We start from the raw sequence: 26,896 nt of genomic DNA, 5'->3' as shown, positions 1-26,896 counted from the left end.
GCTGTGAACCCTCACAGTAGGCCTCCAAACTGTGATCAATTTATTTTTATAATGTCTACTAGTAAGAACACTGATCCAAGCTCAGTAGATGACGTTGAGTAGAGAAGGTGAGATTTAAGAGACATAGTAAAAGATGATACACTAAAAAGTATTAAGGCCTGTTAACTGGAACATGTAAAAACTGTGCCTTGTGACTCTATAGGAGGATGTGATCAGGGCAGTAAGCAGCCATCCCCACAAACCAGGACTCTATGTCGAAGGCTGACAAAAAGAATGTGGTACGAATGGTTTTAATAGGCATGGAACCACTGTTATGCAGTAAGGGTGTTTGCGTGGTGATCATTCCTGATTTGTTTGATTTTTGTTTACAGCCTGTTAATCCTTTCCACTGTGTGCCTAACAATCTTGTGCTGAATTAGAAGACAAAAGGTTGCCAATGGAATATTCTAAAAATAGGCAGGAGCGATCCTTTAAGTGTGAACTAAGCACAATTCGAAGTCACACAATGCAGGTGACAAGAGTTGGAAATGACAAAGAAGCCTGTCAAGTGGAAACACTACTGTTTAAATTCTAACATTCCCATTGTGCCAGGTCTGAGCCATCACCAGAAATAGCACAGGTCCTGGAAGCCATGATCACAATCTGAATATGACATGGAAACCGAAGGAAGTGGGATGAGGCGGCCGGTTATGCCTCATTTCTTTCAACCACCTTTCCACACACAGGAAGTAACTGCCAGGATTGTCATCCTTTGGGACAAAGGATGAGGATATAAAAAGAATCTGACATACAAAGATCTCAAATAATCACCCATCCCCAAGTCACACAAACTGCCTGTCTGACACTTTGTCTGATTTATTTTTGAACCTCAACATCTCATTGTGTAGTTTCCTTAGTTGTATATCTATCCCTTTCGGTTCCCTGAGGAGACACACTGCCTTTTCTTCCAATCAGGATGCAAAGATCAGCTAGATGACCCTGCCCTCGGGGACACGGGGACACGGAGCAGCTATTTCAGGGCCGTATTTCCCCTTGGCTCCTTTGAGAACTTAATACAGGCCGCCCTTACTTTGCACATGCCGTGTCAGCTAAGTCAACTGAGCTCCTTTGTATCAGAACCGTGCAAAGTGAAGGCTGCTATCTGCTTTGCTGGTTTTTTTGTTAACCCCATCAAGCTTCAAACATCACTTTTAGGGAACTAGAATACCCTTGTATTTGGATAATAGTGGCATTTTTCTCTAAAATTATTAAGAAGTTCCTTAGATGGCCTTTAACAGACATAAATTTCCTCTGTTAATACCAGCCTTTGGGCTACTCTTAAAGAGCACAACAAACACAAAGGGCTCTCTGCACAGTTCAATAGTCCACCAATTACAGTCCTTGGTCAAGTTCTTCCCCATGTTCATGAAAAGAGCAGGAAGAGTCCCCGAAGTGACCTCCTCTGTTCTACATGGTCTTGTGAGTTCCCAGCCACTGATGTAATAGCTACCTCCAATGTGCATCAAGTCATCACATTGTACGACTTACACTTACATGATGTTATTGAGGCATCTGCTCCTTACCAATAATCTGCCAGCTGTACCGGCACAGCTGCACATGCCCCTGTCCCCCCGCAGTCCGCTCATTTGTGCTGAGAAAAAAGGAAGATGCTATTAGTGTGTGCTTGATAGGTGAGGGTTAAATTAAATCCTATAATACACTTTGCATTTTCCAAGCACATAGTAAATAGTCAGTAAATGTCCATTATAATTGCTATTTTGCATGCCCACATGAGACAATACTGTGACTTCTAACCATACTCTAAGAAAACATTAATTTTCATTTTTCAAGAGCATTTGAAACTTCTAATTTGATCTGTATTAGTTTCCTACAGCTTCTGTCACAAATGATCACAGATTGAGTGGCTTAAAACAACAATTGAATTATCTTACAATTCAAGTCCTTAAGTCCAGGTGTCAGCAGGGCTGAATTTCTCCAGGGGAGCTCAAGGGAACAATCCATTTCCTTGCCTTCACCAGCTTCTAGAGCAGCGGTTCTCAACCTGTGGGTGGCGACCCTTTGGGGGTCGAACGGCCCTTTCACAGGTATCGCCTAAGACCATCAGAAAAACACGTATATAATTACATATTGTTTTTGTGGTTAATCACTATGCTTTAATTATGTTCAATTTGTAACAATGAAATTGGGGGTCACACAACATGAGGAACTGTATTAAAGGGTCGCGGCATTAGGAAGGTTGAGAACCACTGTTCTAGAGGCTGCAGCCTTCACTGGCTCATGGGCTGTCCTTCCATCTTCAAAGCCAGCAGTGTAGCATCTTCAAATCCCTTTCTTCTCTTTGTTCTTCTTTTCGTCATCACATATCTTTCTGTGGCTCTGACTTCCCAGTCCCCCTCTTTCTCTTATCAAGGAAACTTGTTATACATCGAGCCTATCCAGATAATTTAGGAGAACCTTAACTTAATTACACCTGCAAAATCCCTTTAGCTTTTTAAGGCAACATATTTATTGGCTCTAGGATTAGAATATGGTCATCTTTGCAGAGGGAATGGGCATTATTCTGTATACTGCAGTCCATTTTCTGGCTCCCAAAGATTCATGTCTGATTCATATGCAAAATACATTCATCCCATTCCAATATTCCTAAATGTTTCAACCTATTGTCTCAACCTATTACTACTGCTCACCTTGAAGCCAAAAATCTCATCTAAATCTTAGCTCAAAAGCCCCAATCTCATCATGTCAAGCATCTATATCATGGAATGGGTGAGACTCTGTATGGCCCATTCTGCTACAAAATTTCTCTACATATGAGGACCTAGAAAATTAGAAAACAAGTTATTTGCTCCCACAGTGCAATAGTGGGACAGGCATATACTACAAGTTATGCTCCTCACTTACAGGCTCTGCTTTGTGGAAAGGGCACAATCAACCTGTTCCTCATTTCCTTCTGAGCTTTCGCTAGTTGCACTTTTAACATCCAGAGTTCTAGCAACAGGCTGTTCGTAATGATTTTGGCACTTCCTAAGATGATATAGCTTTTCTTTACTCTGTTCCTCGCTTCCTTCTAAACTCTCAGTGGTAGTCTCAAAATCCATATTCCTACCAATAGCCTATTAGAGGCAGTCTAAGCTTATTTCTACTAGGCACCAAAAAAAAAAAAAAAAAAAAAAAAAAAATTCTTCCAGCTGCTGTTGAACTCCAAAGACACTTTCACATTTTTAGGTATTTGTTACATCAGTACCTCATTTCCAGGTACTAAAGTCTGTATTAATTTCTTCCTATTGCTGTAACAAATTACCACGAATTTAGTAGCTTAAGGCAATACAAGTTTATTATCATTTAGTTCTGGAGGTCAGAATCTTAAAATCAAGTTGTCAGTAAGGCTGCATTCTTCCTGCAGGCTCCAGGAGAGAATCCATTCTCTTGTCTTTTCTAGCTTCTAGAGACTGCCTGTATTCCCCAGCACATAGCCCCTTCCTCCATCTTCCAGTCTAGCAGTATAGCATCTTCAACTCTCCATCTCTCTATCCACTGCTTCCATAATCACATCGTCTGTGACTTGACATTCCTATTTCCCTCTTCTAAGGAACCTTGTAATTACACAGGGCCCTCCCAGGGAATTCACATGACCCCCCCATTTCTCCATCTGAAGATCACAGGTTTGGGGGGCTAGGAGGTGGATATAACTAGAGATCTATTATTCCATCTATTGCAGCCACTTTTAAGATTTCATTTGGTTTCTCATCTTCATTAAAAACAAAAGACTGGAAAAAAAAACCCCAAAAGACTAGGTGACATTGTAATTTCTATGTCAGTTTACTCAAAGTTATCAAATTTGTTCTTTCTCAGGATTGTTTACACATTACCATGTTTCAGAAATATCCATACAAAAACTCAGGTAGAAATTAGAAGTTGACTTATCTATCATCTGTCTCTAATGCTCTTTTCCCTTCATTGCCTGGCTCAAAAGTCCATACTCCTTGAAATGGCCAAGTGACACAGTTCTTGCCAATGAGATAATAAGTAAAAATATGTTGGGAATTTTGGGAAAACTGCTTGCATAATTTAAAAGGACATGTATTTTCCCTTTTTCTTTGAGTACAGACCTGATAGTTGGAGCTTCAGCAGCCATCTTGTAATCATGAGGGTAAATGAGGCATGTGAAACATTGGCCCTGAAATTAAAACAGCTCTAGCAACCACCCAGGAACTTTCTGTTCCATAAGAATAAGTAAGCTCATATTTGTTCTAGCTACTGTATTTAGGTTCTCTATTACATGTAGCTGAAAAAAATGGAGCAGTGTAAACAATTAGCTAACCATAAATGCCATATCCCACAGAAGTCATATGTAGGCCTAGTAGGAATAAGCACTGATAATATTTGAATGGATAATAAATTTATGCTATTGGTTGATCATTTTTGGTGCTTTGTAAAATATGTAGCATCTTAAAATTTATTTATATTAATTTTACATAAGTGTTCATAATGCAAATAGATCTAAACTTACAATTTGGTGCTTTGTGAAATATGTAGCATCTTAAAATTTATTTATATTAATTTATATTAATTGATCATTTTTAGCCTTATTAACAAGTAATTTTAGACTTCTTAATGACAAACCCCCTCTTGAATAAAACCAATAATTTCACAGACCAGAAATAAATTGTTGGCTAATGTAAGCTGTCTGAGGAGACCTTGCCAAGTATTTTTTTTTTTAATCTCCTATTTTGCTCAATCTTACTCCTGCTTGTCATTAAAATTCTTATTTCTCTCTCACACACACACAAAAAAGATTTCTTTGTCTCTGTTTACACTAGACTTGGTTTACTTAGTTTCCCACCATTGTTTTTTCCTGGGTCATTGAGTTTTGTTCCTTTCAGATCTGAAATATCAAGGTTCTATATCAGAGCAGCAGCAAAAACCTTTGTTTTTTAAAGGCTAAAATACTCCTAAGAGGGGCTTTCCAAAAGAATTACATGGTGCACGCAGGGTGCAAATTATAGGGAAACCCCTTAACTTCTCCTGTTCCCCCAACAGCAGCCAGTTCCGTGAAGCATTGACTTCAGACTCACTGTGCACACCTCCTGACCGCTGAAGACAAGAGGTCAGGAGGCTCAGTGGTCAATACCATTTATGTAGAATTATGTGGAATGCGAGACGCTTAAGTGAGAATCAGGAAGAGCAGAGAGAAGGTAAGAGAGAGAGGCTCAATTGTCAGCCAGTCTTGACAGAGCCTTAATCCTAAGAGAAAAGTCTACAATCCTACCTTAAACAAGTTAGTTAAGATCTGAGATCTGCTTCTAATGCAATTCTTGAAATGTTAGAAAACTCATAAAAAATTGTAAGTTTAGACCTGTTTGCATTATGGACACTTATGTAAAATTAATATAAATACATTTTAAGATGCTACATATTTTACAAAGCACCATCAATTTAAAATTTTTAAATTTTTTTTTTTTTGAGCAAAAAAAGCAGACCACATGAAGGACACAAATCCTCATTTCAGAATGATGTAAAGTATGAAATGTGAGAATTTTAGTCTTGAAGGAAATCAGTAGTTTTTTGTTTTGTTTTGTTTTGTTTTGGGCTCCACCAGAGAGCTCTAAGCTCAGTTTCTCCTCTCAAATGTGAGGCATGTGAGCCATGATGGTGGAGGTGGGGTGAATGAGGGGGGCTGCTAGATATGCCAAGATAATTATGAGGAAAGAAAGGACAAATCACAACTTTGTCAATATTTAGAGCAAAATTAGGACTTGGGTGTCTTCAGAGAATCATAAGAATTTCTGAGTAGATTTTATTTGAAGACACGGCCTGCCCTTGGCCATCTTGAGAAAAGATGAAGATCCATTATAACATATGGGAAAGTGAGTTTGGTTTCCAACTTTACAATTTATTTGTGATGTGACAGGGACACATTATTTAAGCTTACTGGCCTGCAATTCTTCTTTTGCATCATTAGCAAGAATAGACCATTGATTCCCCCCCCCCCCCAAAGTGTCTGAGCCACTGGGAGCGCAGAGCTGTATTTCTTTGGGATTATCCAGGAAGTTGTGGGCAGTGGCAGGACGGAGGAAGTTTTCCTCACTTTAGCAGAGTGGCCTTGGTGCTTGGGTGGCTTCATCAACAATGTTCAAGCCCCTTTATGACAACTCTTCAGGCCAAGGGGCTATAATAAAAATGAGGACAAAACCCACCAAAGATGTCAAAGATTAGAAGAGGCACCTTCACTTTCAAACCTCTATACTAGTAACAAAAGATGGTGAAAGCCAAGTGGTCATTTCTCTTTGCCCTGAAGCCTTAGTCAGGAGTTAGATGGGATCAGGCTGTTTAGGGTAAAGGCCTGACGAGGGAAGATGGTAGATAAGGAGAAAAATCAACCAGATGGTCAGGATATGAACAAGATAGGTGGAATGCATCAGTCAACAATAGAGCTTCCCTTCCCCCTGAACCCAGGAGCGGGAACTAAAAGCAGGAAGATGAGGGCAAAAGGAGATTGGCTGGTATTTTTTTTAAAAGAGCCAACAGAGGGCAAGAGCAGGAAAACAAAAGCCCGTAGACTAGTGATCTTCTGCGGAAACCCTTTTTGGAACCCCTCTCTCATGCCCAAGAGCTTTGTTACTTTCGCTGTAATAAACTTCCTTTCCTTTGCTTACCCTTCTCTTGTCCGTGAATTGATTTGTTGACTTCTCAAGACAATGAACCCAACAGACTTGAGTCTCATTAGCTTCCTGTCCGTTCCTGTGTTGATGGTCTGTTCACGGGCACTATTAATCAGGTAAGTGAGAGCAGAGAGTAAGAAGCCTTTTAAGATTACAAGGTGACCAAAATGTGAGACAATATAACAAACTGAAACTAGGAAAAATTTGCAGCAAGTGCACATGGCATGAATCTTAAAATAGTGAAAAGGATTCTAGAGAACAAAAATCTATCGGATAAGAAACCGACAAGAGTCCTGTGCAATGTAATCAGTAAGGATCACATGCTTTCTACTTATAAACAGACTTAGGGACAATCTTCTATAACTTAATCTCGAGAATGGGAGCTTTTGTCCTCAGTCTAGAATGGTGTTTTTCAAAATGTAGGTCCCCACTCATCAGAGGGTCATGAAGTCAATTAGTGGGTCATGGCTAGCATGTTTTCTTTCATGAAATAGATATCAGATTGCATAACACAAAGTGAGTTTTGTGGAATTTTTGTTTCAGGTGTGTGTGTGTGTGTGTCTGTGTGTGTGTGTGTGTGTGTGTGTGTGTGTGTGTGTGTGTGGTGTTCTGGACATCGAATATATTTCTTAGTATAGGTAGCGGTCAATTGTTAAACTAAAAATCTTTAACTTCCACAACTAAAGTATTTTTTAAAGTAAGATTTTGTTGAGCTAAAAATGCCTACAAAAAGAAGACCGGTTTTGGGGCATGGAGTCTAAACGACCAGCAGCATGGCTAGGTAGGAAAGACAGCACGCCACTTGTTTAATCCTCACCACCACATTATGAGGAAGCATTTCTCCCCAGGTCATGGGTGAGAAGATGGAGGCTCCAGAACACTGATTCTTGTTCTCTAGGTCACCAGTTGGTGAGAGGACTGGAGACAGACTGGGTTTGTTTCTCTCTGAAGTCCACACTTAAGTCTCCACTCTCTGTCACATGCAAACACTAACAAGGAAAACAAAACAAAACACATAGCATGCAAAATTTCCCTTTTGCCCAGTATTTCATTTAAAGAACTACATCTAAGCAACAAATCCAAGAGAAGTGAGTTGCATATTCTCCCTCTTGACCTTTTCTTCTTGGGGTAGAGTTAATTGTGTACCAAAATGGGGTTCAAGAAAATTCGAGGGAGGAGAACAGGTAGGGGATGATGAGCAAGTGCATATCAAGAGATGATTGTGTTTCTGGAAAACGGTTATCCACAGAGGTGTCTATTTCCCACCCTGGCTGATCCACAGGTTTATTCCTCAGTGGACTGTGCTGAGGCAGTCCCAATTCCTGTGTGGTTACTGTTGGGATAACTAACAGGTGGCAGGCATTTTTAGAATGTCTCTATGCTAGTTTGAGCCTCTCACTCAAGCTGGTAGAGCAATGGCAGCTTGTATCCTGCAGAGTATGGTCTGAGGAGTAGCCCAAATCACTCTCCACTAATTGGCTGTTAAGGGTTTTTAAAGTGCTATATATATTTGTTAATCTTCACCCGAGGCTATTTTTTTCATTGATTTTTAGACAGAGTAGAAAGGAGGGGGAAAGAGAGACAGAGAGAGAGAGAAATATCCATGTGTGAGAGCGATGCATTGATTGGCTGCCTCCCACACTTCCCCCAACTGGGACTGGAGATCAAGACTGCAACCAAGGTACATGCCCTTGACCCGAATCAAACCCAGGACCCTTTGATTCACAGGCTGATACTCCAACCAATGAGCCAAACCAGCTAGACCTTAAAGCACTTTCTTAAGCAGACAGCAGATTTTATCAGGAAGAGAGTGCTTAGTTGTCGGGTATCATGTTAGCTAGTGATTAAAGCACTGGCAGAGAACCTCAGTCTCCTCACCTACTCCTAGCTGGTAATGGCTGTGACCTTGAAGGATAAACTCAGGACAGATAAGTTTTGATGGATTAAGAGAAAATAAAACATGAGTCTTTGTAGACCTCTGTGTGACTTTGAAGGAGAGACTTGATGGAGAGGTACCTTCGTTTTTTGGGGCCATCATAACAAATTACCACAAACTGGGTGGCCTAAATAACAGGAAAACATTCTTTCACGGTTCTGGAGGAGGCTATAAATCTGAGATCAAGGTGTTGGAGGGTTCATTCCCCCTAGGTGTTTTGAGAGACAATCTGTTCCATCCCTGTCTCTTAGCTTCTGGTGGTTGTTGGCAATCCTTGGTTTCCCTTGGCTTGTAGACACATCTCTCCAATCTCTGCCTTCACCTTCATAGGTTATTTCCCATATACCTCTGTCTCTGTGTCTCTTCCCATCTTCTTATAAGCTCACTGGTCGTATTGGAGTATTAAAGCCTCAACCTACTCCAGTCTGACCTCATCTTAATTAATTACTACTTCCAAAGAAGGTCACATTCTGGGGTTCTAGGAAGGATATGAATTTGGAAGGTGGGGGGCACTATCCAAACCAATGTAAGAGGGGAGCAAAAGCCATTAGGTGTTTCTGTCTGGAGAGAGACCGCTGAAGAGAGTATTATCTCTGAAGGCAGGCTTTAAGCTACAGCATAGTGAAGCGGACTGGGTTACAAAAAACAGACTTCTCAAATGGGGTAACTGAGATTTTAAAGAAGACACTCTTTATCAAGAGTGGCAACGTTAAGTAAAACCAAACAAACAAACAAAAAAACCAAGAGGGTGGAGAAGAACCCCAGAGTTAGCAGTAGCAGGGCACCATTTTCACATATCCTCTTGCCTTCCCCTCCCACCACCATGGAGACAGGTCGGCCTTGACCAATTTCTCTGCCATTGGCCTGCACCATGACCTCTCTCTAGTCCTGCCTAGGGGCTTTTCTGATGCCTTGACGTGGGCTGCCCATAGGACCCTGCCTGACATTCAAGCATGCACAATCTGGCAATAGGTGAGTTAATACTGACTGTGCCACCCTTGAAGAAGGGTAATAGATTTCAACTGATGCTCACTCCCCTATTTCTTCCCTAGCAGACTGTTCATTAAATTCCTCAGAAGGTTCAGAGGCATTGAGCACCAGTTGATAGTAGTGACCAATTGAACTATTTATCCTGATTTTGGCTTTTTACTCCTTTCTCCTACACACTCTCCCTGCCTCTCTGAGATATTCCTTTTGTCTGAGATAAGTTCTCAAATCATATATCACACACAAGCCTTCCTTTCAGTCTCTTATTTAAGGGAAACCCAGGCTAAGAAACTACTCTTAAATAAGCAGGTTCATGGGGACTAAAGAGTTACTGAGGAGAGAGAGAGAGAGAGAGAGAGAGAGAGAGAGAGAGAGAGAGAGAGAGAGAGAGAAAGAGAGAGAGAGAGCTGAAACAAACAAACTATAATTTTCTAAAGAGGAATGTAGTCACTGCCAACCTGTAGGCCAGCAGGCAACCAGGAGGGGAAACTCAAAGCCCAAACACAATCTCCTCCCACCCACTACCCCTGCCAGGACCTTCTATGGTTGGACCAATTCCCAGATGGTGAGGAAAGGTTAGCCTGAATGCAGTTCATAGAGGTCAGCCTCCCAGGGCACAGAACAAGTGGGAAGGATGGAAGTGCTGGAAGCAAACAATTTCCAACACAACTAAATTTATTCACATATCAGTTTTTTCTCCCCTGCTGTGCTTCTTACACAATTGACTGCAGCATTGACACGCTTCTCAGGGCCATCTTTCCGAAGAGGTACATGCTTCCAAGATGGGGTTACTCTTTCCACCGCACAGGAATAAATTGTCTGCTTGCTACACAGATTGATTTTATTCATTACCATTGGGTACACAGGTCATAATAAACTCAGTCATCATCTGCTTTAAACAGCCTAGTCCAGTAGTTGGCAAACTTATTAGTCAACAGAGCCAACTATCAACAGTACAACGATTGAAATTTCTTTTGAGAGCCAAATTTTTTAAACTTAAACTATATAGGTAGGTACATTGTTATTAACTTAATTAGGGTACTCCTAAGGCTTAGGAAGAGCCACACTCAAGGGGCCAAAGAGCCGCATGTGGCTCGCAAGCCACAGTTTGCCAACCACGGGTGGTCTATCAGGAAGAGTGTGATTTGGGGTTCAGAACATCCCCTGGTTCAAATCCCAGCTCTGATGCTAACAAGAATTGTGCCCTTGAGCAATTTCCTAATCCCTCTGTCTCAGTTTCTCATCTGCAAAATAGGATTAAAATATCAACACTACCTCACAAAATTTTCATGAGGATCCAAGGAAATAAAGTGTTGTAAATGTTGGCTTTGGTTTTTCATTACTGTTCATTTTATTACTGCCTCGATGTGCTTCTTATATTCATAGGTATTGACGGATGTTATTAACAAATTATACAGAATCCTATATAGCAGTCTAGGAAGTCTAAACATTTCTCTAAATATTTAAGGATTTCTCTTAAAGTTATAGTTGGATAAACTGTAATATTTTGTCACTCATTCTGTCTTCCCGTTCTTAACTAGAGTTCATCATGACAAATGAGCTAGTTGTTCCTCAATTGCTTTCAGATGCCAATGGGCTTTAAATTAAAATTGACAGCGATGAAGTACTTCACGCTCAGACTCTCGGCGACAGTTTGTCTGATTGTTGACAGTGATGAATCATGGAGGGAAAGGCCCACATTTCCATGCATTGGAGGTTTCTACTTATTGGTTGGCCAGGCTACACACAGGTTTATTGGAAAATGACCTCTGCCTGGAAGCCTGGCATACGGGACTCCTGTCGCAGGGCTCATGATAGGTTGTGTTAGAAAGGTTTTGTGTGAATCTCCGACTTCTGTGTCTTAATGAAAGAGGGTGCTCTGTCTGAGGTGTAATTCATCTTTTTGCATCCGAAGATTTGTGACTCTGTGAAATATAGCATATTGAGTTATTTTCTTGTCCTTTGAGGAAAATCTACCAATTTCTTTTGGATGGTAGAATGTAAACAACATGTATCTCCCCTGCCTTGTAAACATTTTTTTTCTCTTTCTCAAATAGAATTTTTATTTTGAGTATAAATGAATATGAAAGAAAAAAAGGATTTGATGGGAGTGAGGAGGAAACATATTTATTATAATCTAGCTCTTTGTTTAAAAAAAAGCAGATTGGATGATGAAGAAAAAAATCAGATGTATTATGAAAATGATAATGTCTATGCTTTCTCTCTGGATTATGTAGTTGTTAAACCATATATTTAACTTGTTAAATATTTTGTGGTTATTGCTCTGTTTATAAAAATGATTGCCAATTTCAGGTCTCATTTAGGAGAGTGAGCCTGCGGGCATTGTAATAGATATGCACTAATCCTAAAATAGTGTTTGAAGATTGAACAGGAGAGCTGGCACACCTTAGCAGGACTCAGATGTTACCAACGAGGCTGAAGCCACAACAGAATTAGAAAAATATCCTACATGGAAACACTTTTTTCTCAGGAGTGTATATATTGAATGTCTGTTTTCAATGAACAGAATGAGAAGGGGCTGTGAAATGTGTTTCAGTTGGGAGGTCTGAAGGGGGCTCATGGAAGGAGGCAAGTTAAGAGATGAATAAAATCTTTCCTTTAAAAAAATAGAAATCAGAAAACCCCTATTTGTAATTTTGGACTGGGTGCTTGAAACACTTTGCCTTTGGGACTCTGTCAACAGAAATTTCTCATCACAGATCTTTGGGAAATTGACAAGACTACTCATGGCCCCACCCTGTGTTTTTGTTTTTGCTGGGGTTTTTTTTGAATTTATTGAGGTGAGATTGGCTAGTAAAATTATATAGGTTTCAGGTGCACAATTCTATAATACATCATTTGTACACTGTAGTGTGTGTTCACCACCCCAAGTCAAGTCTCCTTCCATCACCATTTATCCCCCTATATCCTGTTCTACCTAACCCTACCCCCCTTTCCCTCTGGTAATCACCATACTATTGTTTGTGTCTATGAGTTTGTGTTTTTTGTTTGTTTGTTTTTTGGGGTTTTTTTTTGCTTAACCCCTTCACCTTTATCACCCATCCCTACTCCCCCTCCCCTCTGACAGCTATCAACCTGTTCTCTATAGGAGTCTGATTCTATTTTATTCGTTAGTTTTTGTTCCTTAAATTCCACATGTAAGTGAAATCATATGGTACTTGTCTTCCTCTGATTGACTTATTTCACTTAGCATAATAGTCTCCAGGTCTATCCATGCTGTCACAAAGGTAAGATTTTCTTCCTTTTTTTTTACAGCTGAGTAGTATCCCATTGTGTAAATGTACTGCAGCTTTTTTATCCACTCATCTACTGATGGACTCTTGGGCTGCACCCCACACTTGTGTTTGACAGTAATTATCTACCTGACAGAATTGCTGAAGTCCTTCCCCCTCCTAAATTTGAAGTAATGGTGGAAGAAGCAGGTTTTAAGGAAGTACTCACTCACTCTCAGGGTGGGCTCCTGACAGTGACTGTCTCCTTGTATTTTGCATTCTAGGTGCCTCACTGGCCTTATCCTAGTCTCAGCCTTGAGAGGCACCCAACATTGTCTGAGAGGTCTGAGGTTTAGGCAATACAGCAATGTGAGCGTCTCCCAGGCACATGCAGGTATATTGGAGTGCACTGACTGCCGGTAAAGATAGTGCTGCTTGTTATGCCTCAGCCTCCACTGTGCAGTGACACTGCCCTTTTGACTAAAATGGACCTAAAATGCCAAGATGTGCCTCTGACTGATTAGTTCTCTCAGAATCGGGCCAGGCTCATCTGCCTGCCTACTCAAGCAGCTGACAATGTGTGTTCCCAGACCTGTCTAAATTGACTATTCCTCAAGTGCTTACAGATGGTTGGATTGATCATTGAGTAGATTCTCTTGACCCATTCTCTCCAATTTGGACCTCTATCTGCACTCCAGGGGTCCCGAGATCCAGCCCTCTGTTCTGTTTGGTGACCTGGCAATGACTGTTGACATTCTTATGATCAGAATGCCCAGATGCTGGTTCTCGGCTGGGTTGTGTCGTCCTCATTGCCGGGGAATGAAATTGTTCCTGGAAGAGTTCTAGCATCTTTGTGCCTTGACTTCTTAGATTTTGCATAATTAGACAAAGCTTTTCCTTATGATTCCCAGAAATGGCTTCTTTCTCTTTACTCCCCAAAACACCTGCCTTATATTTCTGTTTATTGCTTCCTCTACCATGTATTCACGGGTCCTGGTATGCACATCTTGCCTTCACCACACTTTGGACACCATGAGTCCAGGGACAGTGTCTCATTCAGCTCTGATGGTCCACAGCATTTAATCTAGTGCGTGGGACTTGGGATGTGTCCCAGAAAGAATTTTTAAATGAACGAATGAGTGAATAATTGAATTTATAATTATCAAAGGAAATTCACAGAAATGTTTGCTTCTAATTGGACAGGAACATATTCTTCTTGGTGCTCAAGATCCTCTTTGCTAGCCAAAGAACTGTATTGGGAAGATGTTGTGGTAACTGAGGGACGGCCAGCAAGAGAATGAAAACAGATCCAGGCAAGAGACATTGTCGTGAGTCAAACTTAAGTGCTTATTTAGATAATAAAGGGTAATGCCAGAGTTAGTAATAAGGTAGACTAGTCAGTTACAAAAGTACAATATGAAGAAATAATTGTTAGTTGGGATCCTGTTTCTTTAGAATGTCAGTGAAAATATTGGCAAATTGTATTTATGTTGGATAAGATCCTTAGACTCTACTATTACAAGTACATTGTAAAATTTTTTTATGATTCAGTATAGTGTATCCATGGAGTTGAGTTAGGAATATCATGATAAAATAGAAAGATTCCTTGCTCATCCAATGTGGCTCAATGGTTGAGCATTGACCTATGAACCAGGAGGCCATGGTGGGATTTCTGGTTGCATATGCCCAGGATTTGGGCTCGATCCCCTGTGGGGAGCATTCAGGAGGCAGCTGAGTGGTGATTCTCTCCCATCATTGATGTTTCTATCCCTCTTTCCCTCCCCCTCCCTCTCTCTGAAATCAATACAAGCATTAAAAAAGAAAAAAGAAATATTCCTCTACATACCCTCAACAATTATCTAGTTGGATGTTTTTGAATGAGGCATTCAGGATGTAGATACATTTTTGTTATAGAATACAAATAGTATGGGCTAGGCAATGCCTAAGATCTTTTCAATATCTAAAATGTTTTAATTTAAATTTTTAAGTGGTTTTGAAAAGCACAATTATTCAGAGTGCCCTTTACTCACAAAAAATCCAAATGTATGTCTCCCCATGAATATCATTTAAACATTGAAATGTAATTTTTTATATATTCAATGTCTCATTTGAAGACATTAATATTTTAATAAACATTTGTTGATGAGGGCTCAAAAGTGTATTAACTATTTAATTTCTCAACACAATACCCACATTTTTCTTAGCAAAAACCTTTTTTCTAGACACTTCACACCATGGTGATGTTCTCATCACAATTTACTGAACAACATGTCATGGGGCTGACTGGAGCCCTGAGAGCCATCGAAACCTTTATTTGAAATGCTGGTATGAAAAGCAATAAGCAACCTCACAGGGAAGGGAGAGGAAAGTCATCACTGGTATTTGATTTTTTTTTTCTACTGTAATTATTCTACCACCCCATCCATGGAGTCAGAAGGAAGTGTGGAAAAGACAGGTGACTTACCTACATATCATACACAAATTGAAACCCACTAGCTCCTTATCCTTTCTGTCATCCATTCTTTCCCCAGTGCTCCCGATCATAAGAAGGGAAAGAGAGTCTGGGACTTTTTCAAAAGCTTCTGATGAAACTATAACTCCTTGTGCTTTATAAAAATTATAAATAATGTACACACACAAAAATTCTCTGTGGTTTGATTCGAGCATTGAATTCCATTTATATATAGTGCAATACATTTTTTGGTCTACCAAAATGTGCTAAAAAATGAGATTTTGGTGTCTTCCTAAGCTGGTTTAATAATGAAGAAAATGTTCAGAGTTGGCGTTTAAGCTAAAACCGGTTCTGATACAAAAAAAAAAAAAAGATTCCGCTTTATCTGTGTTTCTCCAATTCCATAGTATAGGATCCTTCCAAAATACCTATCATCTTAGATTAGGATGGGATGCCCTTGAGATAGCCCTGTGTATAGGAAACTAACCTTCTGATGGTTTTACTTACCAGGCACTGTGCTAAGAGCTTTGCCTTTGTGATCAATATCCAAAGATATTTATATGGGGCGAGGTCTCCTTGATTGTACCCATAACCTTATGTTCCTGTTTATCTCTACCTACCATAATCGGTGTCCAGGGAATTGTGTAACTGGTTCACTATTTTATTTCAGAGGGAAACTGGGCTATGCATATATTCTTTGTGGATAAATTAGTCCTGAAATCCCAGAAAGTCCCCAGATGAGTCATCTGGTATATGGTTGCCCTGGTCTACACATCTGTAATTGAACTGCTGTTACCTGGTTTGTTGATCAGACTAAATGAGGGTATAGAGTGGGTAGCAGATGTAGGAAGAAGGCAATTTGATAAATGACAGCTATTAAAATAAAACAAGGAAGGAACAGTACTAAATTTGTGGTTCAAGCTACTTTGCCATATAAGGAGGGACCTTATATTTGCAGTAAAAGCTGATAAGGCTCAAGTAAATTAATTGCTAACTATGGAAGTGTCAATGCAGGCCAGAGTTTTCTCAGAATAATAAAAACTTTACTGCACCATCAGCATTGATTGGAGACAGAAAGGCAATGAAGTTGAATGAGTGCCCAGAGAAAAATCGAGTCAATTCTGTACACATTTTCCCAGCTAATATAGACCATTCCCAAATACATAGCAAAACCCCTCCTTGAGAAAAATCACACATGCTCCTCCATTTGCAATTTCTATCAACTTCACAATAAGTCTGGTTTTGTCATCCTTTATTGCAATGTATTTTCTCCTTTGTTTCTCTTACAGAATAAAATATGGGGAATTAGAAAGAAAAGGAAGAACTCAACTTTTCCTAAGGCTGCTTTCTATGCAAGGTAGGAGTTGGTCAACTCCTTGAAAAAAAGTGTGAAGTATGTGGCAGGTTTTTTCACTTTGTCTTCTTTGTGTATGTGTATAACAACAGTGAGGTACTGCATGTGAGCTCTCCAAGTCACTGGTTTGGGCAGGAAGATACCTATCCTCTTCCTTATGCTCCCTCTTGACTGGCTCAGTGAGGGGCATAAAATCTAGTTTGTGAGAGAACAAAGTTAGTTTTAATAGACATAATGACACCCACACCTTCTTGTCAATTGTTGCTCTCACCAGCTACTCATGCAGCTCTAGACAATATTTGAGAACCGTGCTTAGTTATTGTCTTCTCAGGAAGGCTTTTTTGATATGCTCCCCCTACTCTCCCATACTCTGTCCCCTCCAATGAATCATTTTCCCTATATTATTTCTAGACTTTGTGCATGAAACTTGTTTTTTATTTTCTGTTTTCTGAATGGTACCTAAAATGATGCATCTTTCAATGATGGAATTTTAGGTTTGTTAAGATATGGTACTTATGCCCTAGCCAGTTTGGCTCAGTGGATAGACTATGGCTCATGAGATAGTCCAATATATTGAACCATAGATTTGCATGCTGTTGGCGTGTCCATCTCTTCTAGTATGTGAACCCCTACAGAAAATAAATGCTATTTTGCCCGTAGCCCTACACCAAATAACAAAGATTAGGGACCAAATAAATGTATCTTTAACTGCCTTGGCTGCAATCATTTTGATATGGCTCATAGGTAGCCCAGGAATTTACTCTCTCTAAATGCAGGATCTATCTCAATGATGTTTTATTTATTTTCTGGCTCAATAAAGTTCCCTCCAAGCCAGTTCCAGTCTATTGTGAAATGTCCTTCTCATGAGCCACTTCCCCTTCTATCCTGTTAGCACATAGTGTATACACATAATCCAGGCAGAATGTCTCTGTGGATTCTGGGCAGTGATGAGGAAGTATAAGTGCCACGTTGCATTAATTCTAAAACAGATTTTTTTCCCCTCACCTTTTGAACTGAAATTAGGGAGTATTTGGCAATCAGTGGCATTTTAAAATTATAATTGGCAGTGGTTTTTGTTTTCTGAATGGCACCTAAAATGATGCATCTTTCAATGATGGAATTTTAGGTTTGTTAAAATATGGTACTTATGCCTTAGCTGGTTTGGCTCAGTGGATAAACTATCAGCCTGAGGACTGAAGGGTCCCAGGTTGGATTCTGGTCAAGGGCACATGCCCTGGTTGTGGGCTTGTTCCCCAATGAGGGGTATGCAGGAGGCAGCCGATCAATGATTCTCTCTCATCATTGATGTTTCCATATCTCTCCCTCTCCCATCCTGTCTGAAATCAATAGAAATATATATTTTTAAAAATACAATATGGTACTTATGAAAGAAGTTCTACTGGTGCTCAGCCCTCCAGATTATATAGTGAATTCTGGATATGTTCCAAGTGCTATGTTAAAAACAAACCAAAGACAAACTTTGCCAGAATAGAGTGAGAGGAATTCAGATTTGAAGGATCAGAGTGCAAGGTTCATGGTATAGTCATTGCTACACCTCTGTTATCTGAGCTACCAGATGTCTGGCACAAATACATATTTAATACATAAAAATACTTGCCAACAGCTTTACTTTGTGCTAGTTACTATGTTTTCAGTGCTTTTCATATATGATGAGCTCACTGAATTCTCATGACATCAATTTGAGTGGGTTTAAATATGATCCTCAACCTTCAGGTGCATAAAGTGAGGATGAAGGTAGACAGATAGGTAATGTTCTTTTGATAAGCAGCCACAGAGTTGTGGTTGAAGCTAGGCCCATTTGACTTCAAAGGCCATGCTTTTGTGCTCTATGCAATGCTTTCTTCCAGTGGATATTGACTTTTAATAAGTGGTATTTCTACTCATCTTGATGGTCATTTGTTTGGTCAGAGTTGTCAGTTCTCAACTTTCCAATTGTTCACTTCCCTAACCATTTTTCTGGGCTCCACAGTCTCCATTGGTCACTGAATAACCATCTTAAATTTCATAGTAGTTGAATATTGCTAATCCTATATAATAAAAGGCCAGGACCATAAGTGTAACAACTGGAACGACCTCTCGGACCAGTTGCCATGAGGTACATTAACCACCTCTCGGACCCTCCCCCACCACCTTCCAGGCTCTGATTGCAGCATGGCGAATGGGGAACCACAGCAAACAGGGGATCAGGGGTAGGGGTGGCAGCTGGGTGGGACTGGGGACTGTTGAGTGGCAGTGGGCAGTGGGCAGTGGGTGGCGAACGGCGGCGAGCATCACGGATTGGCGGTGAGCGTTGAGGAGCATTGCGGGGCAGTGAGTGTTGCGGAGTGGAGGACATGGCCCTGATCCCAGGCTAGGCCTAGGGACCCTACTCGTGCATGATTTTGTGCGCTGGGCCTCTAGTTTATAAAAAACAGTCCATTGGTAAATATTTTACTTAATGATCACAGGCAAAACCCTATCAGGAACAAAAATCCCCTAAGCCATTTGATTATGATGGTGCTATATTTCACAAGTGCAATATTGTGGAGGTAAGATAAAATTTTATAAGTAGAAAAAAAATACAATCTATTTTGTGGGATTATCACCCTTCACGTCATTGCAAGAAAATTAAGTTTACTGGGCTTGACTGACCTCCTGTGTTAGGGCCAATACCTGTTTTTCCCACATCAAGAATCCCAAGCATAATCTTAAGTAAGTTGCTAAGGAAATTCACTTCAGGTGCCAAAGCTTCTGTAAAACTAGTCACCTTTTTCTCTTTCTGTTCATTGTAGAGATCACAACTTGGGGGTGGGAGATAGACACAGATGCCATGCTGGGCAATGGAAGAAGCACTGGCCTAGACCAAACTTTCATGTGCATGGCAGTCATCTGGAGGGCTTGTTGAATCCCAGATTGCTGCACCCACCCGCAGAGTCTCTGATTTATTGGGTCTGTGGTGGGCCCTGAGCATTTGCATGTAAAACAAATGATCAGATGCTGCTAATATTGCTGGTCCAGGTGCCACATCTGAGAACCACTGGCCACCACAATAGAAGACCTGGGTTTGAATCCTAGATTCCTCAGATGTGAGTTAGGAAATTTCATTCTCTGAGTTTTGGTTCCTTATCTGAAAACTGAACTGTAAACTCTCTGTTCTATCCATTTTAAAAGATTTGTGTGAAAAGGAATTAATATATTTGCAAATTATTTTAAAATCTATTATGTTATTACTACTAGTAATATTGTAAAAGAAGCTATAGATTTATGTTATCCCAGAGAGGAGTTGACTGGACTTCTTAGTTACACAAGGCTTGGGGAACCAGTAGAGAGCATGAGTGGAAAGAATGTGGTTCTGTTGTCCCCTAAACCCACACATATGTGTTTAAACCCTAGCTCCATGGAACTTGAGTCTGTTTCCCATCTGAAAAAAAAGGGAGAATGGGGAGACCTACCTGGTAGAGCTATTCAAGATAATGCATTTATAGAACTAGCACAGTGCCTGGCACACAGTAGGCACTCAAATAGTAATTCCTAATATAGATCTCAGCTTTGGTAACATAGCCCTGTCCCAAGAGGCAACCAGTTTTCTAAACCAGAAAGATCATATTCCAACAATGATGCTTTGAATGAGCAATTGGACTCACTGACCTCCAAGGTTACTTCCAAATGAGATTCTGATGTCAGCACAAAGCAAATGCAGCTTATCACTTGCCAGCAACCTGGACTGGTTTCTTCAGTTTTCCCTTATGATTGACATCTTTACCACTCAGGTCTTTGCCCTGACCTACCACATTATCATTAAGCAACACTTTCAGGAATTCTCGAGCAATCAGAGCACTAACAATGGGAAAGTTGAAATTACATGAAGATCAGTGTACAAAGCTCTTCATTTACCCCTGGATTATACGACAAATGAATCAATTCTAAACCAGAGAATGCAAGACAATACAATTAGCTCTTCACTAACAAACACAAGATAAGCTTCAGCAATCTGCTCTGGGTGGGAGGAAATTCCAGGCTTGCAAAACCCTGTAATTAATAGAAGCAACAATTGGAGCACAATTGCTGACCAAGTCATGGAACCTGATGCCATGTCATGAGGCTGGAATGCGGCTCATGCTGCCATGTTGGACAGACTTTCCTCTCACACCTCATGCTGATTAGAAGTTATTCACCCAGGCTGTGTGTCATCTTGCACATTACATCGACTAACACTCTGCCCATTCAAATTGACATCACAGTTGATAGAGATGGGCAGGGTGTCCTTAAACATGCAAACCTGTTTCAGTGATAGCAAGTGGTTGATCCAACAAAAATGGAAGAGAATTTGCTCAACTTCTATCTTTCTCTTCTTTTCTAGGTTTAAGTAGACTGGATGAGTCACAGGACAGGTGAGAAATGGTGAAAGAAATGTGTTTCAATGTGATCTGACAGCATTAATTGCCTTTCTTGACATTCCTTGCCAGCAAACATGGAGAATGTAATTCTTTACATGAATGTTTAATATTTCATTCTTTTCAAAATTTTAAGTTAACAGTGAGGTGTCTTTGAATTTTTTTTCTGATGGAAATACCTGTCCTATGATTGCAATTTGATGCGCTATTCAGTTTTTAAATAATCTTTTTTTTCCCCTGACTTATGGTAAATTTTCGACCTTTTTGCCTTCTACTCTGCTCCCAGATATGTTACCTCTGATTCTGAGTACATTTTCTCACTTTCTCAATAGTCTCAGCCTTCAGAGTACTTCCTTCCTTCATATGATTCACTGCCAGCTTCCACGGTGACTTCTAGATTCATAATCCTCTAGTCTCTTCTACTCAGATGAGCTCTGTTTTCATTCTGTCTCAGCCACTCCTCAGCAAAGACACATCTTAAACTTGTTCACAACTCAGATCTGCTTCACTTCTTGGATGGCAAATCCTGAAATCCCCTTCTTTTCTCTCTCCCTCCTTCCCTCTGTTTTCCTTTCATCTTTACTGAAACCCTAGCTCATGCCCAGGCCACCTACTCCATCACCTGGATTGGGCTTCATTGCTTCGGCTGCATTCTGAACTCATTGGTCAGTCATTTCAGTTCAGTACCACCTTTAATCCCCTCTTATCTCTCAAATCCATCTTTCCTTTCCATTCTTGCTGGCCCTTTAGAGAGCACTCAAAAGGATCTCTTACCTGACCTCCTATCCTCCAATCTGCTCTGCTCTAATTCACCTTAGATACCCTTTCTAGAATGATCATTCTGATTTTAAAGCTCCATGAGAGTTTGTGCAACTCTTATCCTCCAAACACCTTCTAATGTTTCTTCCAAATCTCTCTCATGCTCTTTCTCATCTCTATCTGAAAAATACCATCTGTTTTTTTTCTAAAGTCCACCTCAAATAACACCAACTTTATGTGACTCCTTTGTCAGTGATATATTTCTATATTAGTTGTAATGGTTTATCATATTTTTAAATCTTCTCTGCAATGTGATCCAATGTAAGGTACATGAGCTTTGGATTTAAAGAGGGATCTGGGTTAAGAACCCAGCTCTAGTATTTACCAGTTATAGGATTTGGGCAAATCACTCCATTTTGCTGAGACCAATTTTCCTCCTCTATAAAAAAGAGACAATACTATCTACATCAGGGAATGTTATGAAGATTCAGTAAGATAAAATGACTGCCATCTAATAGCCACTCAAGAAATAGTACTTTTCCCCTTCTTTCTCATTCCCGAGTCCTTGAAGTGGAAGACTGCATATTTTATATTCCTTAAAAGGTCAACATTGTTTGTTAGGCCTTCAATAAATGCTTACTGAATTCACATGTCCATACCATGTCTGTTTTTTCCTACTGAAATTTGGAGCCCCTCAGAGACAATGCATTTTTTTTCATTTGTAGTCTATTTTCTACTTAATTTTAGTAAGTTTATGTTGAGCAGACATGTAACTGATTACCCTACTACCAACAATTCTATCTTCTCCATTGAGAAAGACTTGTGGCTATATGCTTTGTGTCTGTCTTAGAGTTATGAGACAATTATTATTGTATATATGTTTTTTAAGTCATTTAAAACCATGATATCTGGGAAGCTTCCCCTTCATCTTATTGACTCACTATAATCCAGTGTGGTTTTGGCCAATCATGGCCTCTCCCGGTTGCAGAGCTAATATGAAATGAGCTGGAAGCACTGATTCACATCCTTATAGGTAGAGGGTCCCTATTACAAAATCTAATGGTACTTCTGAATTCCTGGCAAAAATAAATGCTTCTTGGAGGAAAAGCCAGGCTTCAAGCTAGATATTTGTTAAAGGTTTCATGATGTAGTAAAAAAATCATTGTACTCGGAATGGGAAAGTCCTTTACTCAAACTTCAGCTCCACTACATATTAGCTGTGGAACCTCATGCAAGTTATGTTGACCTCTTTCATCTTTAAAAGATGATAACAATACCTACTTAACAAATTGTAATGATTGAATGACATACATGTGTAAGCACTCAGTAGAATACAGAGAGAACAATTAGTAAATGTTAGTTGAAATGTCAAAGAATATAGAGAAATTTCTGATGAAGGAAAGACCTAGCTTGCTGTACAAGCATCTGATAGTAAACACTGTGCTGTCATTGAAAACCTGAGTGCCTGAGGAATGGTTTTTATGTGTCACTTGAGTAGTCTTTGATGCCAAGATGTTAGGTCAAGCACCAACCTAATATTGCTGCAAAAATATTCTTTAGATATAATTAACATTTAAATCAGATGACCTTAAGCAGATCACTCTTGAAAATGTAGGTGGGCCTCACCCAATCAATTGAAGGTCATAAGAGAAAAAAATCTGAGGTCCCTTAGGAAGGGGAAATTCCATCTTCAGAACTACAGCATCAGTTCTTTGTTAGGCCTCCAACCTACTTGAACACTAGAGACTATATCTAACTCAACTTTATATCTTTAGTACTTAGCACAGTATCAGATCCATAGTACATATGCTTATAGCTGGCATTCATATACGATTTTATAAATTATGCTAAGTGAAATAATTAAAAATTATGCTAAGTGAAATAAGTCAGTCAGAGAAAAATAAATACCATATGCTCTCACTCGTTTGTGAATTATAATGAACAACATAAACCGATGAACAAAAACAGATGTAGAGACAGAGAAGCATCGATCAGATGCTCAAAACTCAGAGGGAAGATAGGAGAGGGTAGGGGTGAGGGGGAGAGATCAACCAAAGGACTTGTATGCATGCATATAAGCATAAGCTATGGATGTGGACAACAGGGGGTGAGGGTGAGGGCAGGATTGGGGTGATGAGGGGACATTGGGGGGATAAAGACACATTTGTAATATCTTAATCAATAAAGGGAAAAATTAAAAAAAAAAAGGTGCTTGCATATGCTGTTCAATTCATTACTCTACCTAGTTATTATTCATCAAACATTTTGGGGAGCACTTATTTCATACCCAGTGCATGCACTGGTGGGGTCCCTTGGCCTGGCCTACGGGGATCCTGCCGAAAACGGCCTGGTGCACAGATTCGTCCAAGGCATGTCTGGCCCATCTCGCCCAGTCCCTATTGTGGCAATGGGGGCTGTCTCACCCAGTCCTGATTGGGGCCACCAGGGCGGCAGGGGAGGGACCATGGGAGGGCTCCAGGGTATGCCTAGCCCATCTTGCCCAGTCCCGATATGCCAGACCCTAGCAGCAAGTTAACCTACTGGTTGGAGTGTCTGCCCCTTGGTGGTCAGTGTGTGTTATAGCAACTGGTCGAACAGTCAAACGAATGGTCGGACACTTAGCATATTAGGCTTTATTATATAGGATTGCCATTCCTGAAACTGATGATGCAGAGGGAAAAGAATACTTCCTCTCTAGAAGCTACTGAAGGGTCAGTGGAAGTGAATGGGGCTGATACATAATAAGGGTAAAATTGAACACTGAGAACCAGTGTATTCAGGTGAGAGAGTGTGAGAGCCTGACAGGGGCAGGGACAGTTGGGAGAGAGAAGTAATGGAGTCAAGAGATTTAGGAGGTGGAAATAGTAGGAGTGGGAAACAAAGGGGCAAGGCGTATCCCATGACTCCTTGGTTTCTGGCTGAAGTGCTGGGAATATGAGGGAGGAGGGAATTTCTCATCATCTTATCTGATTCTAACATTCCTCAGCATCATCAAATACAACCCCCTCATTGTAGAGACACAGACACGGGGGCTGAGAGAGAGCAGGCCTGTTGCCTCAGACTTTATATAAATCAGGTGTTAGCAGAACTAGTATTAGAACCCCAAACCCACGCTGTTTTGACTGCAATGTCTACTCTCCAGCCCCCATTATGCTGCCTGTCAAACTCCTTAGTCAATGAGGAGTGAGGACAGGGCCCCAAAGAGTCCCTGTAATTTCTTTGTGGTGCAGTTTCACACCCGTGAGCAGACAGATGGCAGCCAGCCTGCCGTACTGAGTGTACATCTGCACTTCCTAAGTGACCCAGGAGCCACTTCCTTTCCCACTAATGACAAAGAGCCTTACAGATTCGCTGTGCTGCCAGCTGCCTGTCCTGGATGGGAAAGGGAGTGGGGGACACCTATTTGGAGGGACTGAGGGGGTATGTTAATTGGTAAAAATGAAAGTACATTTTCTCCTAAAGCCTGAGGTAATCCCAAATTTTCCTCAGAAGCGCTTCCATCTTGCATTGGAATCAGTGTTCCCTTTCCAGTAAATGACAGTCTTTGACTTGTTGTACTTTACAACCGGCCCACCCCCTCTCCTTCCTGCCCTCACTGCTGGCCACAGCTGCTAACCCAAGAGTGGTGAATCAGGAAGCTTTTGAGCAACCTGCACCCTCTTCCTAGCCTGGCAGGCGGGCAGCAGCTGGTAAGGAGAGAGTTGTTCTCTCTCTCTCTCTCTCTCCCTCTGAGACAGACCTGGAATCCGGAACCCAAACCCATGGCTAACCTTGCGCCTCATTTTCTAAGTCCCTCTTTGCCTCTCCCCACTCGGCTCTGTTTTGCCTCCCCTCTTGTAACAGCCCTTAAGTTTGGGTGACTCCAAGCCTGCCAGCCTCTCTTCAAGGGCACCCGTTCACACAGCTGGACCTTTGCCTTGGTCTCAGTTTCTGAATTCTTATCTGAGTCCTCCAAGGATGCTTACTAATCTAACACTTCTCCCCACTCCCTGCCCTACAGGACTTAACCACTTAGCATCATGATTACCAAGTAATTCAAGTGGAATTCACAACTTTGCAAGACACAGAGCAAGTGTTCAACAAATGTTAGTTCTTTTTAATACTGCCTCCGAGGCTTGCCCATCCTGGAATGCCTGAGGTTTGCTTCACCCACCATATGTGACATCTAATTGTGGCTCTGGGCAGCCCCTCACACACAACTCAACAGAGTGAGTTGTGTGTGAGGGGCTGAACCTGAGGTCAACTGAGCCCTGACCCAGCAGCTGACTCATTCCAATGAGAGGATAATTCTAACAGCAGGGCTCAGCCCCACACCCTCATCCCAGCTGTGTTCAGCTGTGATTTGACAATCAGGACTTCCTGAATCTCAAGGGATAGCAATCAGATCTTGGCCAGATGGCTAGACAGCTGGATGATATTTTTATATAAAATCACTGCTGAGCCTATGACCATTAGAACTACCATTGTCATGGAGACTGGCTCAGCCTTGCTAGCTTAGCAAACTGAGAGCACTTCCAGTCATTCATTCGGTTGGTAAAGTTGTTGCTCTCATTATTTTGAATTCAAATCATAGTTTAGTCACCTTTGGTGGTTTCCTGAGAATTGTGGAAGGGCACCGGAAATATCAGCAACCACCCCTTCATTGTCAGGTTACTTTTTCTGAACTACTATTCCTGGCAGAAAATAGTTTGATGAGGTTAAAACTGTCCTTCCCCCACATTCTTTTGCAACTTACAACCAATGTCATAACTGGCTTTCAATATCCCGCTGCTCAGTCCCTTGCTTAGCACCCAAGCATTCAGTTGAAACCCATTTCACCCTGGGTTTCTGGTTTGGGCAATTGGCAGTTGCCATCCTGCACATGGGAATTCCAATGTGGTCCCTGGAGAAAGGTCAGGGTAATGCCTAACAGCCTAAGCTGAGTCCCACTCCATGCACTTCTAAACCTTTGCTTGCCCGTAAGTGTTTGAATGCCATCTGCTGGGCTGTGCCCCAGGAGGTCAGAGCCTGTGGCTGCCATGTGACCGTACTACCTCCAGCATTGACCCAGGGCCTGGCGTGCAGAAGTTGCAGAATAAATATTTATTGAGTACCTCCAAACTGACCATTGGCTGCGTAA

This window comes from Myotis myotis, unplaced genomic scaffold (genome assembly GCF_014108235.1).
Source record: "Myotis myotis isolate mMyoMyo1 unplaced genomic scaffold, mMyoMyo1.p scaffold_m19_p_7, whole genome shotgun sequence".
NCBI lineage: Eukaryota > Metazoa > Chordata > Mammalia > Chiroptera > Vespertilionidae > Myotis > Myotis myotis.
The sequence above is the reverse complement of the archived record's forward strand: the minus strand, read 5'-3'. Positions refer to the sequence as shown.